At 42.6% G+C, this 15,454-nt stretch overlaps 1 pseudogene; it reads right to left on the reverse strand.

The window, feature by feature from the left end:
* Positions 1-13,173: 13,173 nt before the first annotated feature.
* On the reverse strand, positions 13,174-13,576 carry LOC122122110 (annotated as a pseudogene).
* Positions 13,577-15,454: the final 1,878 nt, after the last annotated feature.

The raw sequence follows: 15,454 nt of genomic DNA on the forward strand, positions 1-15,454 counted from the left end.
AAGAGGAGGCAGTCTCTGCTGGACAATCAGGACAGGGTGCTGCCACCAGAGGAAATGGAACTGCCATTGTCAATCTTTTCCACCCTCTGCTCAGATTGGAATCTGTGTTTTTGGGAATTCCACAGTCTGATCCTTTTCTCTTTATAAGTCGGTCACATCGTGTATTTGTTAAAATAATAGAAAGAGACTAACACAGACTCCAGATGTCTGGTTTTTTACTCTGGTGAGGAATTGTACTATTTGATGAGCCATGGGAGAGGAGAGGAAGGGAGGTGGAATGGAGAGAATTAAGATCTCCTCCATTGTGGGGTGCCAGTGGCTAGAAGTCAGGTAGAAGAGCAGTCCTTGTCAAAGAAGACTGATTAGGTATGGCTAGATAGGCATAAAAGAAGCCAAGACTCTGTAGGTTTAAGCAAGACCAAGGAAGAAGAAATTGTAAGGAAGGAGCCATTAACTATGTAATGCTAAGGGTGAAGAAGAAGTAACTGAAATGTGCCTAGTAGATTTAACAATGCAATCTAAATTACAATTTGAGAAAAATACTAACAATGCATTTTCCTTTTAGAACAAAATGGTAATAAAATGTATGAATGTTGAAAGGAAAAAAAGAGGTGCTTGCATTTAAAAATTGCTGATGAACTGGGCACTGGTGGCTCACACATGTAGTCCTAGCAACTCAGGAGGCTGATATCTGATGATTGTGGTTCATAGCCAGGTCAGGCAGGAAAGTCTGTGAAACTTATCTCCAATTAACCACCAGAAAACCAGAAGTAGAGCTATGGCTCAAAGTGGTAGTGATCTAGCTTTCAGCAAAAGATGCTCAGGGACAGTGTCCAGGTCATGAGTTCAAGCCCCATGATCAACAAAAAGAAAAAAATGCTGATGGTAGTCAGACTCTGGGGTGTCTCAAGCCTGTAATTCAAGCTATACAGGAGGCTGAGATCTAAGGATCCATAGTTGGAAGCCATCCTGAGACTCTTATCTCCAATAAATTATACACATTTACACACAAAATCAGAAGTGGAACTGTGGCTCAAGTGACAGAGCATTAGCCTTGAGCAAAAGAAGCTTAGAGACAATACCCAGGTCCTGAGTTCAAGCTCCAGAATTGGTCAAAAAGAAAAAAGAAAAAAAAAAAGCTGATGTATTGCCCTATAACTGTCATTCTGCCCTCTGGTGGTAGAACCTCGTCATGGCTGATTCTCTAGAGGAGAAAACTGAGTAGAGAAATGGATAAAGTTAATACTGCGTGTTCTAAAATAAAATTTAATCAGCATGGTTTATTTATGGATAAGAATTGTCTGAGGAAACTAAATTTTGTTTTTGTTTTGCTTTGCTTTTGTTGTTGTCTTTTTTTTTTTTTTTTTTTTGCGGGTCCTGGGGCTTGAATTCAGGGCCTGGGCTCTGTCCCTGACTAAGTGCTCAAGACTAGCACTCTACCATCTGAGCCACAGAGCCACTTCTGACTTTTGCTGTTTATATGGTACTGAGGAATCAAACCCAGGGCTTCATGCATGCTAGGCAAGCACTCTACCACTAAGCTACATTACCAGCCTGGAAACTACGTTTTACAAAGACAAGCTTGTCTGTATAAAAATTTGTGAAACTAGAAGAGAACAGTTTCCCTGAGGTGAGTTCTGGGGGAAAGTGTGATTCAGGCTGGTATGGCAGCTTATGCCTACTTGGGAGGCTGTAATAGGGAGGATCACAATTCAAGGCAAATAGCCAAAAGTTCTTGAGACTCCCATCTCAACTGAGTTTGATTTGGTGAAAGAAGTATAAATATAAATGACCTGGGCAAAATGTGGTATCTATTTGAAAAATAACAACAACCAAAAAGGACTGGAGGACAGAGCATTTGCATCACAAATGCAAGTCCTGAATACAAACTCTGGTACCAAAAAAAAAAAAAAAGATACTTGTAAAGCATAGTTACTTTGGATGGAAAATTACCTTATTTTCTTTCCATTCCTTTCCTTTTTTCCTCCGTCCCTTCTTTCCTTCCTCCCTCCCTCCCTTCCCTTCCCTTCCCTTCCCTTCCCTTCCCTCCCTCCCTCCCTCCCTCCCTCCCTCCCTCTCTTCCTTCCTTCCTTCCTTCCTTCCTTCCTGTACCAGTTGTGGTACTTGAACTCAGGGCTTGGAGCTCTCTGAGCTTTTTTTTACCCAAGGCTAGTGCTCTACCACTACAGCTCCAATTCTGGCTTTTCTTAGTGCTTAATTGGAGATTAAAGTCTCATGGACCTTTCCTGTTCAGGCTGGCTTCAAATTGCAATCCTCAGGTCGCAGCCTTATGAGGAAAATAGCTATTTGTGACTCTGGAAAGAGTCCTTCAATTGTGGCTAGGGAAGACTTAAAATTCACCTCAGAGGGATTTGGTATCTAGTGTGATAACTTCAGATTTTGAAATACATTGCTTCATTATAAGTTGTGATCTGGGCTGGGAAGGTGGCTCAGTGGTAGAGTGCTTGCCTTGCATGCATAAGGCCCTGGGTTCAATTCCTTAGCACCACATAAGCAAAAAAAAGAAAAAAGCCAGAAGTGGCGCTGTGACTCAAGTGCTAGAGTGCTAGCCTTGAGCTGAAGAGCTGAGGGACAGCGCCCAGGCCCAGAGTTCAGGCCCCACGACCGGACCTAAAAAAAAAAAAAAAAAAAAAAAAGTTGTGTTCCATGTTCAAGAGACCATAGGCTTATCTAATTCAGCTGTAATTTCTTACTTGTGGCTGATTTTGAGAGATATCTGACATCAAATCTGGCAGAAAAGGAACTTCAGTTTGGGAATTGACTCTCAGAGATATGTGTTCACCATCTTTCTGTTACCCAAAGGAAGATCTATGACAATCAAATTATAGAGGAAAGGGTTCTTTTGGCTTACAGTTTCATAGTTTCCATCTAAGCTTGAGTGGCACTGTTGCTCTTAGGCCTCTGGCCATACTGCTCATTATTTTTGTTTATGGCCGCATTTTTTCCCCCTTCCTCTCATAATTGAATTTCTGAATGGACAGGAGTGGGCTGCCTATTGGATCAGCTCAATGGAGCCCGCCCCTTACTTCCCAATCCTGAACATCACCAGCAGCCTCCAGACTCAACAGTAAGGCAGCGGGGACCACAGGGCTGGTGGTAAATCTCATTATCATCTGATTTCCAGGAAATGAACTTTCTGGGTTAATGAGTCCACACAGTGTTTACATGGGAAAAATTAAATTAAATATCACTGGCATTAACAACCTGTCGGCAGCCAGCTCCAATGGGGCTGCTAAACAATATTACATAGAATAGGTTTCCAACATCTGCTGCCTCTGCCTTTTGAACTTTGATTTTCTCAATGACCCCAAGTTAGCCAGCCAGCTGCACCCTGGCAGCAATGGGTTAAAGGCAAATGCTATGCTCTGTGTGGCTTCTGGGTAGCCCTGGACATGTCCCTCATGTCCCACCTCAGTGAGCTAAGTGGAGGTTCTCTAAGAGCACATACGTTTTAGGCCAGTAATTGGGAAGCTCTAACTTTTCTGGTGACTGGTTCCTGAGTATGAACTGAAGGAATCTTTCTCCCTCCACAAGTGAATGTCTGGCCACTCAGCATGAATCACACCCCATGAAGCTTCCTTTGGCTACTCCAGGAAGATCAGAGATGATCTTTCCCCAAAATCTGGAGTGCTTTGTGTATTGCTTTATTTAAGGAAACACACATATGGCTCTCAATTGTGCTTTCTATATTAAGTAGTCAGGTTTGAGACAGTGTTGACATACTAAGACACCTAATACTCAGGCAAATGTACAAACAAGGAGAGATTGAGCTCGTTGGTCCTGATGTTGGTGATTTGCCTAAGAGTGCAGACTAGGGATTTAGAAAAAAATCCTCTCTCCCTCTCTCCCTCTCCCCCGACTCCTTTCCTACATAGGAGAATGAAATTGGTGAGGAATATTAATGTAGTAAAGACCAGATAGCAAAGCAAATTATTTTAAAATAGGCTAAATAGCCAATATCCTCAGGTAGTCAGCTAGCAAATCTTTTTAAATGGCCTACACTTTTAAGGAAATTTATCATTGTAAGAACCAAACTAAAGCCACTTTATGACAGCTTCTAAAAGTTAACTTGTGTCAGCCCCTAATTCCTGTTCTGAGTTAATGTTGCAAAGGTTGCAAAAATGAGTTAAACAATAACATGTCTGTGCAAAATTTTTGGGAACTGTTATTTAAAGATTGCAGAACACCCCAGAACAGGATGGTTCTGAGACCCAGTCAGCAGATTAACCACAGGAGATGTCAGCCTTGATGGCTCAAGCAGACACCTGGTCCTGACCAATCAGAATCGAACTTGTCCCTAAGCCATGGCATTGCTGTAATTTTGTGGTTTTTGCCTTTATAAGCCCCGCTATACTGTTGCTCAGGGCTCCCTCCCTTCCTCTGCTGTGTCTGGGGGTACGGGACGAGGCCTGAGCCTTGGCTTGTTAAATAAACCTTGCATTTTGCAGTTCAGGTTATCTGGTCTCTCGGTGGTTGTCGGAGGGTCTCTGGGACTTGGGTATAACAATCATCATCATAATCAACATCATCATCATCAACATCATCATCATCTCATTACTACTATTATTATTTTCATGGTACTGGGGTTTGAACTCAGGGCTTTGCACTAGTTAAGCAGGCTCTGCAACTTTTGAACTTTTGAACCTTCAATCCATCATTTTTGCTCTGTTTATTTTTCAAATATGGTCTCACTTTTTGCTGTAGTTGGCCTGGATTATTATAGACCTGTCTCACCACACCAAGCCTTTTCTGTTGAGATGGTGTTTTGCTAATTTTTCCCCTCTGGGGTAGCCTTGAACTGTGATCCTTCCAATCTTTGCCTCCTGAGTAGCTAGTGTTAACAGTGTGAATCATTGGTGCCTGGCTCCATTTCTATTTTTAGTCAACAAATTGCAATTGTATTACATTCATAAGTATAATGTGCTATTATATATATGTGTGTTTGTGTTTGATAATATATGTGTATGTCCTATATGTGACATGTGTGTCAGAATGATTAAACCAATCTAACATCGTGTTTGTTATCTTAACATTTTTGGTGGTGTTACAGTTGAATTTTTCTCATTTAGTTATTTTTAAAATATACAATACATGGGGCTGGAAAGGTGGCTCAGTGGTAGAGTGCTTGTCTTGCATGCATGAGGCCCTGGGTTCGATTCCTCAGTACCATATAAGCAGAAAAAGCTGATAGGGGCACTGTGGCTCAAATGATAGAGTGCTAGCCTTGAGCTGAAGAGCTGAGGGACGGCACCCAGGCCCAGAGTTCAGGCCTCAGGACTGACAAATAAATAAATAAACAATATATTACTACTGACTGCAGGTACTCTGCTGTACAATGGATCTAAAGTCTATTCCTTATATCTAGTTGAAATATTATACCTTGTAATTCTCCAATCCCTCCTACCTCTCTCTCTCTCAGCCTTTAGCAATTGTGGTTTTGCTTTTTTTTTTTTTGACTACCAGAGTTAACTTATATTCCATTCCAAATATAAGTAAGATCCTGTGGAATGTCTCTTTCTATACCTGGCTTATTTCACTCAGTACCATATTCTTTAGATTCATCCATGTAGTTTCAAGTGACATATTTTTTCCCTTAAAGCTAAATTGTGTATACCATTGATGCTTATGCTGATTTCCTGTCTTGGCAATTTCATACTACTGCTGTGAGCATGAGAATGCAGCTATCTCTACAACATGATGATTTCAGTTTCCTTTGACATATTCCTGGAAGCAGGGCTGCTGAATCCTATGGTAATTCAATTTTGAGTTTTTGAGGAACCTCTTCCATTTCCCACAATGCTGTATAGATCTACATTCCTGCAAACAGCTTCAAGGGTTTCCTTTCTGTGATTGCTATGCAAGTGTTCTATTACTTCAGTTACACTCCAGATTACTAATCCTTTTTTTTTTCCTGCAGAATTCTCCATTGCCTTTAAGCAATTCATGCTACACTTCAGATGTTTGCTCTTGTCTAGATTCCTGATCTTTTGTATGCAATTCCCTCCCTCCCTTCCTCCCTTCTTCCCTTCTTCCCTTCCTCCCTCCTTTCCTTCTTCCTTCCTTCCTTCCTTCCTTCTTTCCTTCCTTCCTTCTTTCTTGCCTGCATTCTCCCCACTTCCCCCTTCATTCTTCTACCCCACTCCCCTTGCCCCCACCCTCCCCTCCTGCAAGTACCCATTTCCTGGTACTTGCATTTTCTGGTACTTATTTTGTTGGGCTTTGATTTAGTCTTTTAAAAGAATTATACTACTTGTGCTGTCCACAGAGTCTATTCCAGTTAATTCATTTGTAACCCCTGGCTTATGACCCAGTATGTTTACTTATAGATTTATAGGCACATTCTAACTACCACAAATTAGGGAAACCATGCAACCTATGTTTTTCCGGATCTGTCTTACTTTGCTTAATATGATTTTTTCCAAGTCTTTCCTTTTCCTTACAAATGGTGCAAGATCATTGTTTCTGATGCATGAGTAGATTTCTATTGTTTATATACATCACATTTTCTTGATCTGTTTATCCATTGAGGGGCATCTGGGCTTATTCCATATCTTGGCTATGGTAAATAATGATGTAATGAACGTGGTTATGCTGGTAACTTTAGTGTGGCTTTGTTTATGTTTTATTGGATAAATGCCCAGGAATGGAATGGCTGGATTTTTAGGGAAGCTCAATGTTTAGTTTGTTTTTTGTTGTTGTTGTTGTTTTTTGGGTCCAGTAATGGGGCCTGAACTCTGGGTCTGGGCGCTGTCCCTCAGCTCTTCAGCTCAAGGCTAGGGCTCTACCACTTGAGCCACAGTGCCACTTCCGGCTTTCTTCTTTTTGCTTATGTGGTGCTGAGGAATCGAACCGAGGGCCTCATGCATGCAAGGTAAGCCCTCTACCACTGAGCCACCTTCCCAGCCTCTCAATGTTTAGTTTTTTTGAGGAACCTCCATACTGCTTTCCAGAATGTCCTCATCCTCACCAACACTTGGGTTTTATCTTTTTAATAAAAGACATTCTCACAGGTGGAAAGTGATGTCTCACTATGATTTTTTAATTTGCATTTCCCTGATGATATCAGGTGTCAGAAGCTTTCCTTCATGAACCCACTAGCCATTTATATGTTGTCTTCTCAGATTCATTGCCCATTTTATCTTCTTGCTTTTGAGTTGAGTTCTCTTTCCATTTTAGTTATGAATCTCTTATCAGATGTATGATTTGAAAATGCCTTCTCCTTAGGAGTGATGGGAGACAGTGTTGTCAGACAACTTGTACTCATATACTGTTTTGTAGAATGGGAACTTCTTTGTACAACTACTTAAAGATAATAATAATAAAAAATATATAAAAAGAAAATACCTTCTCTTATGTTTTCTCTTTTCTTTCTTTTTCTTTTTACCAGTAACCTAGTTTAAGCTCAGGGATTTGTGCTATGGCTCAGCTTGCTTGCTCTACCACTAAAGCCACACCTTCTTTCTGTCCATCTTTTTGCTTGTTTATTGTAGATGGAATCTCTTGGACTTTTCTGCCCAGGCTAGCTTCTAACTTGATCCTCCAAGTCTCAGCCTTGATCCTCTAAATTTCAGCCTATTGCATAGTTGACTTACAACCAGTGCCTGGCTTCTTCTGTTTTATTGTTTTTTTAAAAAAAATTATTGTAGTTCAGTCTTTATTACTTATTAGTTGTGACATTCCACACACTTTTATGTAATGTTGAGGAAAACATTCAAGGGTTTTACATAGGTTCAGAGGCTCAAGTTGTAGCACACCAGCTGTGAGAAAGCAAGTCAAGTAAGAGTGAGGCCCTGAGTTGAAGCCTCAGTACTGGCAAAAACAAACAAATGAGGATCACTATTTTCACCTATCCTGTGTTGAAATGAAACTGGATTTAATTTCAGAAAGCTTAGAACGACTTCATAAATAAAACATAGCACTTCTTGATCCCTTTCAGATCCTGTGTGAGGAAACGGAAAAGGAAAGATGTTTCATCTCCTGGTCTTCACTGGCTCTTTACCTCTCTCTCCCTTCTCCCCAGATGAACAACAAGGAAAGAGAGGACAGTGGCCTGAGACTAGGGCTTCTCCTTGCCAGACCTTCGCTGTGGGGTACACAGGTGAATTCATATGTGCCCTCAGCTCCGGACAGCAAAAAGCCCTGAACAATTGGCTGTAGAACCCAAGGCCATGGCAGTTGGGAATTGGGCTGGTTGTCTCTTAACTTTTGTTTTGTTTTGCAGAACCTTTTTAGTTCAATGCCATTCTGTTTGCCTGTTTTTGCTTTTGCTGCAATTGGTAGGCTCTTAGCCAAAAAAATCCTTGCCCAGGCCACTGACATGGAGCTTTTCCTTCATGCTTTCTTTAGTGGTTTTACAATTTAAAGTCTTAAATACAATTCTTCAATACATTTTAAGTCGAGCTTTGTTCATTCTGCCTGTGGACAATCAGTTTTCAAGCACCATTTATTAAACAGATTGACTTTTCTCCCTCCCTCCCTCCCTTCCTTCCTTCCTTCCTTCCTTCCTTCCTTCCTTCCTTTCTTCCTTCCTTCCTTCCTTCCTTCCTTCCTTCCTTCCTTCCTTCCTTCCTTCCTTTTCTTGGTGGTACTGGGGTTTGAATTTAGCACCTAACACTTGCTAGGCTGATGCTCTACCTCTTGAACCACATCTCCATCTCATTTTGCTTTGGTTATTTTGGGATAGAGTCTTGCTTTTTGCATGAAGCTAGCCTGGATCACAATCCTCCTATTCATACACTTTCACTTCCCACCGTAGCTGGGATGATAGACATGTGCCACCATACCCAGCTTATTTCTGTTAGAATGGAGTATCATGAATTATTTTGCCTGGGCTAGCCTCAAGCCATTATTTCCTAGATATGAGCCACCATGCCTGGCTAGATTAGCTTCAAATAAGCATTTCAAAACTTATAGAAGCCCATGTCTTATCATCTGGAGTAGTTATTGCCAAAAGGTATATTCTTATCCCAGTAAATTAATGTGGATGAAGGTGCTCAGGAAAGCTTCAAGTGCCTTATGGCTGGAAAATGTTTCAAGATAGTTGATGGATTCTCCCTTTTCTGTCCCCTGCAATGCATTATTTCTTCTTTTAAGATTTGGGGGCTGGGAAGGTGGCTTAGTGGTAGAGCGCTTGCCTTGCATGCATGAGGCTCTGGGTTCGATTACTCAGCATCACATAAGCAAAAAAGAAAAAAAGCCAGAAGTGGCGCTGTGGCTCAAGTGGTAGAGCCCTAGCCTTGAGCTGAAGAACTGAGGGACAGGGCCCAGGCCCAGAGTTCAGGCCCCACGACCGGACTCAAAAAAAAAAAAAAAAAAAGAAGAAGAAGATTTGGGACTTACAACTTTGGTGGGGGGGGAAGAGGAGTGAGGGGGGTTGGGGGGAGGATGGGAAGGGATGGGAAGGGGAAACAAAGGAGGAGGCTACAATGTTTGATAAGAAATGTACTCATTATCTTGCCCATGCAATTGTAACCCCTCTGTACAGTATTTTCACAATAAAAAAAAAAAAAGATTTGGGACTGGGAAGGTGGCTCAGTGGTAGAGTGCTCACCTTGCAAGCATAAGGCCCTGGGTTCAATTCTTCAGCACTACATAAGCAGAAAAAGCTGGAAGTGGTGCTGTGGCTCAGGTGGGAGAGCGCTAGCCTTGGGCTGAAGAGCTGAGGGACAGCACCCAGGCCCTGAGTTCAGGCCCCACAACCAACCAAAAAAAAAAAAAAAAAACAGAAAGAAAAGAAAAGAAGATTCTTCCTAATGTTTGCTTTTCAAAGCCTATGTCCTGTGTGGGCTGGAGAGGACATGGTGGACAGTTAAAATGTTTGATTGTGTGGGGTGAAAAGACTTTCTGCTTGTAGACTGGCTGGACAGGGGGCTAAGGTGCCAAGAGAATAGAAGCATGTGGGGCCTGAGGGAGGAAGCTTGCCCACAATTGCTACCAGCAGGGGCACTGTGGGCGTGGTTTGAGCACCCAGGGCCCTCTCCTTCTCCAGAGAGCATCCTTTACTGAGCCCAGGGCTAAACCTACACAGTTTTACATTTTTTAATTTTTTAAAAAAAGTTAAATGGATTTGAGCTCAACTTGCTAGGTAGGTGCTCTAACACTTGAGGCAAAGTTCCACTTCGGATTCTTTTTTTTTTTTTTTGGTGGTTAATGGGAGATAAAAGTCTCATGAGCCTGGTGCTGGTGGCTCAGGCCTGTAATCCTAGCTACTGAGGAGCTACTACTGAGGATTGCAGTTCAGAGCCAGCCCGGGCAGGAAAGTCCATGAAACGAAACTCTTATCTCCAATAAACCACCAGAAAACTGGAAGTGGCTCTGTAGCTCAAGGTGCTAGCCTTGAAGGGCTGAGGGACAGCGCTCAGGCCCAGAGTTCAAGCCCCAAAACCGACAAAAAATAAAATAAAAATAAAAAAAGTCTCATGAGTATTCCTGCCCAGGCTAGCTTTAAACCATGATTCTCAGATCTAGCTAAGGTAACAGGCTTGAGCCACCAACACCTGGCTTCTATGAGCATTTGTTTGGCATGATTTAGGGGAGAGATCCTGTTTTGAGTACTGGACATAGATATGTCTCTGTGAGAGACCAAAATGATCACCTCAGAGCTCTAAAATGAAGGAGTTGAGACAGTTGGTTTCTGCCACTTCTGAAACATTCTATAGTTCTATACCTACTGGAAGTTTAGCATTGATACTCTGCATACACACACACACACACACACACACACACACACACACACACACACACACACACACAATGGTCTGTGGCTCAGTGACAGCCAATTCTTGCCTTTTGAGATTGATCTAGAAACGGCTAGATGTCATTTGGAGTCATGTGTAGTGACAAAAGCCACTGTGGAGTAGAACACAGCAGGTTCCAGGTGGTCTGGCATGGGAGTCTCATATTCCTGCATTTCTTTCTGCTTGAACTCACCTTGAACACAGCTTTTGAATGCTCTGTGTGTGTGGGGGGGGTTGGGGGTGCAGAGTTGATAGTGGCATGTCTGCCCAGGAATCCATTTTGTTAAGCTCTCCGGTCATCCCCCAGAATCCTAGTTTGCTGACTCCAGTATGGAGAGAATGTTTTCCAGCTGCTCAGGGGCCACCCTGGCCAGTTAGGCAATGCCATCAGTTCCTCCTCTCCCTGCCCTTGTCATAAGTGTGTTATGCCATTTTCTGCCCCTGACCTCCTGTCCAACACTAGCAGCAAGCTCCAAGTAGTGAAAGGCATCACACCTAAGACATTATGACTATGAATCACATCCTAAGTTATGACTACTCTGGTTTATTTATTTTTTGACTGTCCTGGGTGCTGTCCCTGAGCTTCTTTTGCTCAAAGCTAGCACTCTACCACTTGAGCCACACAGCTCCACTTCTGGCCTTTTCTGGTTAACTGGAGATAAGAAACCCATAGACTTTTCTGCTGGGCTGGCTTTGAACCCTGATTTTCAGATCTCAGCCTCCTGAGTAGCTAGGATTACAGGTATGAGCCACTGGTGCGTGGCTTATGGCTACTCCTGTACCTTGTGGGCTGGACTTCTGAGGAATTCTTCCCTTCCATTATTACTTCCCAATTGGCCAGATTGTTCTGTAAGTGGTCCTTTCAGGTCTTATTACACCTCTCCCCCACCCCGGCCCCCGCACCTCCCCCCTACAATCTCCTCAACAGGAAAAACCTGATTCCACAGGTACTCTGTTCTTACGTCTGAACAGGACAATACCATGGTAGATTTGCCATGATCCCTGCCTCATGGAGCTCAAGACCCTGCAGGAAGGCTGGGCACAGGTACAGCTACTTGTGGGGTGACAGAGAAGGCGCGGGTGGGGGAGTGTAGGAAGAGAGCGAAGGACTCAGAGGGGAACAGTGGGCAGCTGGGCTGTTGTCCGTGGTTGATCTCATGCTCTTGTTTACAAATACACTCTATATTTCTCTGGGAAAGGATTATATTCCTCACCCTATGGGTGTCGGGGTTGGCCACAGACTGGCTTTGATCTGTTAAATGGTGAATTGCAAATGCAGAACTAGATCTGAAATACACTGGGGCAAGATAAATTATACAGGACTCTAGGCATTCACAGAGTGAGACCAAAGGAGGATCTTCTTAGGAGACGAGCACAAAGGCACAATGCCTATGTGCATGGGATCATGTAAAATAATTTTTATCAAAATGAACTGCAGGAAATGGAAACAAGAGGTTTTTTTTTTTCTTTGTTGCTGTTTTCCTTTTCTTTTTGTCTTGTTTATTTGTTTATCTTCTTTTGGAAACTTAAGGGGAGGAACAGAAATGGAGGGACAAAAGGTGAGCAAATGCAGCAGTGTTGCTCACTAGACACTGTTGAAAAGCAGCTTTACAACTTGTCAGTGGGGACAGGAGGGAAAAACTGGGAGAGAGCAATCGTGTGATGATATTGTCTAAAAAGAAATGTACTCTTTACCTGATTTATGTAACTCTAACCCCTCTGTGCATCACCTTCATAAATAACAATTCTTTTTTTTTTTTAAAAAGGTGAATTTCTTGGAGCCAGAAGCTTTAAGAGACAGCAGATGGCCTGTCACATTGTTTGCTTTTGTTCTTGATCATGATGTTCTTGATTAGCAAATATTCCATGTTGTTATATCAAACCTAGGTCTTGGAGTCAGATGATATGATCATGTACAATGGGCAAGAAATTTGTTGTTTTCTAGTCACTGAGGATATAGAACAATTTTTTGTGGTGCTGGGATTTGAACTCAGAGCCTGCTGTTTGCTAGGTAGGTAGTCTTTGAGTCACACCCTCAGCAATTAGTTCTTTTTACATTAATTCTTTTTCAAATAGAATCTTATTTTTTTGCCCTGGATTGGCCTGAACCAAGATTCTCCATTTTACCCTCTAACATAGCTGAATGAGATGTGTACTACCATACCTAGCTATATTGATTCATATGAGGATCTACTAACTTTTTGCCCAGGCCGGCCTTGAACTGAAATCTTTCTGATCTTTGCTTCCCAAATAGCTGGAATTATGAACATGAGCCATTGCATCTAGCTAGGGCTAGGTTGATACACTTTCATTTTCCTTTTTGAATTCTTTGAATTTTATTTTTAATCAATATCTTGTCTGTATTTTGAGACACTTTGACTTTTTTCCCCACTGAGGCACTTTAGTTATATGCATGTGTCAATCCCTAGAAAAAGAACCCCAGGATTTTCCCTCCTGTGTGTTTCTGTCTTGCTTCTTCATGGTCCATAATGCCAGCTGAAGTGGTCAGAACGATGAAGCCAAACTGTCAGAATGGAAACACATTATTCTGCCAATTTTCAAGGTCTTTGACCTGCACATCAAATCGGGGGCCGATGACTCCACACTTGTTTAACCTGCCTGTGAGGTTCACAATAATGTTCCCAGTTCTGTGATCACCAGTGATTTCAAACTCGCCAATGTAGCCATGCTTCATCATCATAGTGAGAAACTGGATGATGACTCCAGAGCATGGCCTGATGAGGACCTGGCGTTTTGCCTCTCTTCTCAGCATTGTTGATGCTCTTGAAGGCATCAGCTAGGAGGTTCATGTGCACCATAGTGGTGCAGAAAGATGGTGGAAAAAATCCACAGTGTGACTTTTTTTGGGGAGAGAGTAGGGGCTGGTTCTGGGACTCTTGAACTCAAGGAGGGCCTGAGATCCTTTGGCTCAAGGCTAGCCCTCTACCACTTGACCCAAAGCTCTACTTCCAGCTTTTCTAGTGGTTAATTGGAGATAAGAGTCTCACAGACTTTCCTGCCCAGGCTGGCTTCTAACTGAGATAGTCAGATCTCAGCCTCCTGAGTAGCTAGGACCATAGATGTGAGCCACTGGTACCTGGATTATAGGTATGAGCCACTGGTGCCTGGCTTACACTGTGGCCTTTTAATATATTATACATAATGTACAAGAGTAAGTGGCATCTCTGTCACCTCTGACATTTATCATTTCTTTGTGTTGGAAACACTTAAAATTCAGTCTTCTAGTTATTGTGAAGTAGTCAATTAATTTTTGTCACCTGTAGCTATTCTACTGGTTCACAGTAGCAACTCCACAAACGTTTGTTGAGCGAAGAACTAAAGGGGGTCACCTGGCTTGAGTGTGAGAGAGAGAAAGGAAGATTCAGTAGGGGCTGGAAGGCCTTAGGTAAGGAAGCTAGCGAGAACATGGCTATGATGGGTGCTGGAAAGTTTCAGAGGAACGTGACAGGAAAGACTCCCAGTGCTTTTATCTCCCTCATGCCTTGCATTTCCAGATGATGTCACCAGAGCTTTAGACTCTGGACCCACTGATCCACTGAGAAACAAGTGGCATCTAAATGACAGTGAACATTTGACAAATCTCGGGCGGGAGGGTCATCTCTAGAGAAGCAGTAGTGGGAGGAGTTTCTAGAATCTTGGCATTTCTCAGGGAGGGTAGAGCTTCTCCATCTACTAGTAAGGGAAAACAGACAGGAAAACAGGAAACTCAAAGTTTAGTGGCTTAAAGGATATAGAGAATTTCTTTCCCTTGGTGAAACAATTCTAAGATGAGTAGACTTCCCATCAGCGATTAAAAACCAAACCAAACAAAAAAAACCCTAGAATTTTTCCAAATCCTTGCCCCATCATTCCAGAAGGGGTCAAGTGTCATCATCATCATGTGGATTATGGAGACCAAAAGCCTCCTGTACCTTTTGTATAGCCAGTGGGAAGAGAGAAGAGGACTACTGGTTTTGCCAGTAGCATGTAGCACTTCTGCTCCTATTTCATTAGCCCCATGTCCTCACCTAATTCTGAGGATCCAGTGCTGGCTCTACTAGCATGTGTACAAGTCAGTTGTCATTGCATCAATGCTGTGTAACTAACCACTACTACCTGGTAGCTTTTGAACAACAGCCTTTATTTTCATCCTCACAGATTTGCATGTTGACTACTGCTCTGCTGACTGAAGTGGGGTTGAACTGGAAGGCTCTGATTAAGGCCAAAAGTTGATGGCCGTGGCACCAGGCTGTGGTTTCAGTACAGGTCTGATCCATATATGTTTGTTCTGGGATCCAGACTTAAGGGGCTGGCTCTCTACAGGCTATATTCTCTATAGGCTGTGTTCATCTTATGGTCGAGAAACACAGAAGTGAGAAGAGATGGTTGATCTCTCTGAAGTCTTAGTCAGATGTGGAACCCTGTCCTTCAACCCACATTCCATGGGACAAAGCAAATCACATGTCTAAGCCCAACATTAGCCTGGGAAGGGAAATACCCTACTTGCTCTATCAGAAGATACTGTGATCTCATGTAATAAAGGCATGCATGTACACTTTTTTTTTTTTTTGTCAGTTGTGGGGCCTGAACTCAGGGCCTGGGCACTGTCCCTCAGCTCTTCAGCTCAAGGCTAGCGCTCTACCACTTGAGCCACAGCACCACTTCAGCTTTTTTTGCTTATGTGGTACTGAGGAATC

This window comes from Dipodomys spectabilis, unplaced genomic scaffold, assembly GCF_019054845.1.
Source record: "Dipodomys spectabilis isolate Male_0828 unplaced genomic scaffold, ASM1905484v1 ptg000204l, whole genome shotgun sequence".
Classification (NCBI taxonomy): domain Eukaryota; kingdom Metazoa; phylum Chordata; class Mammalia; order Rodentia; family Heteromyidae; genus Dipodomys; species Dipodomys spectabilis.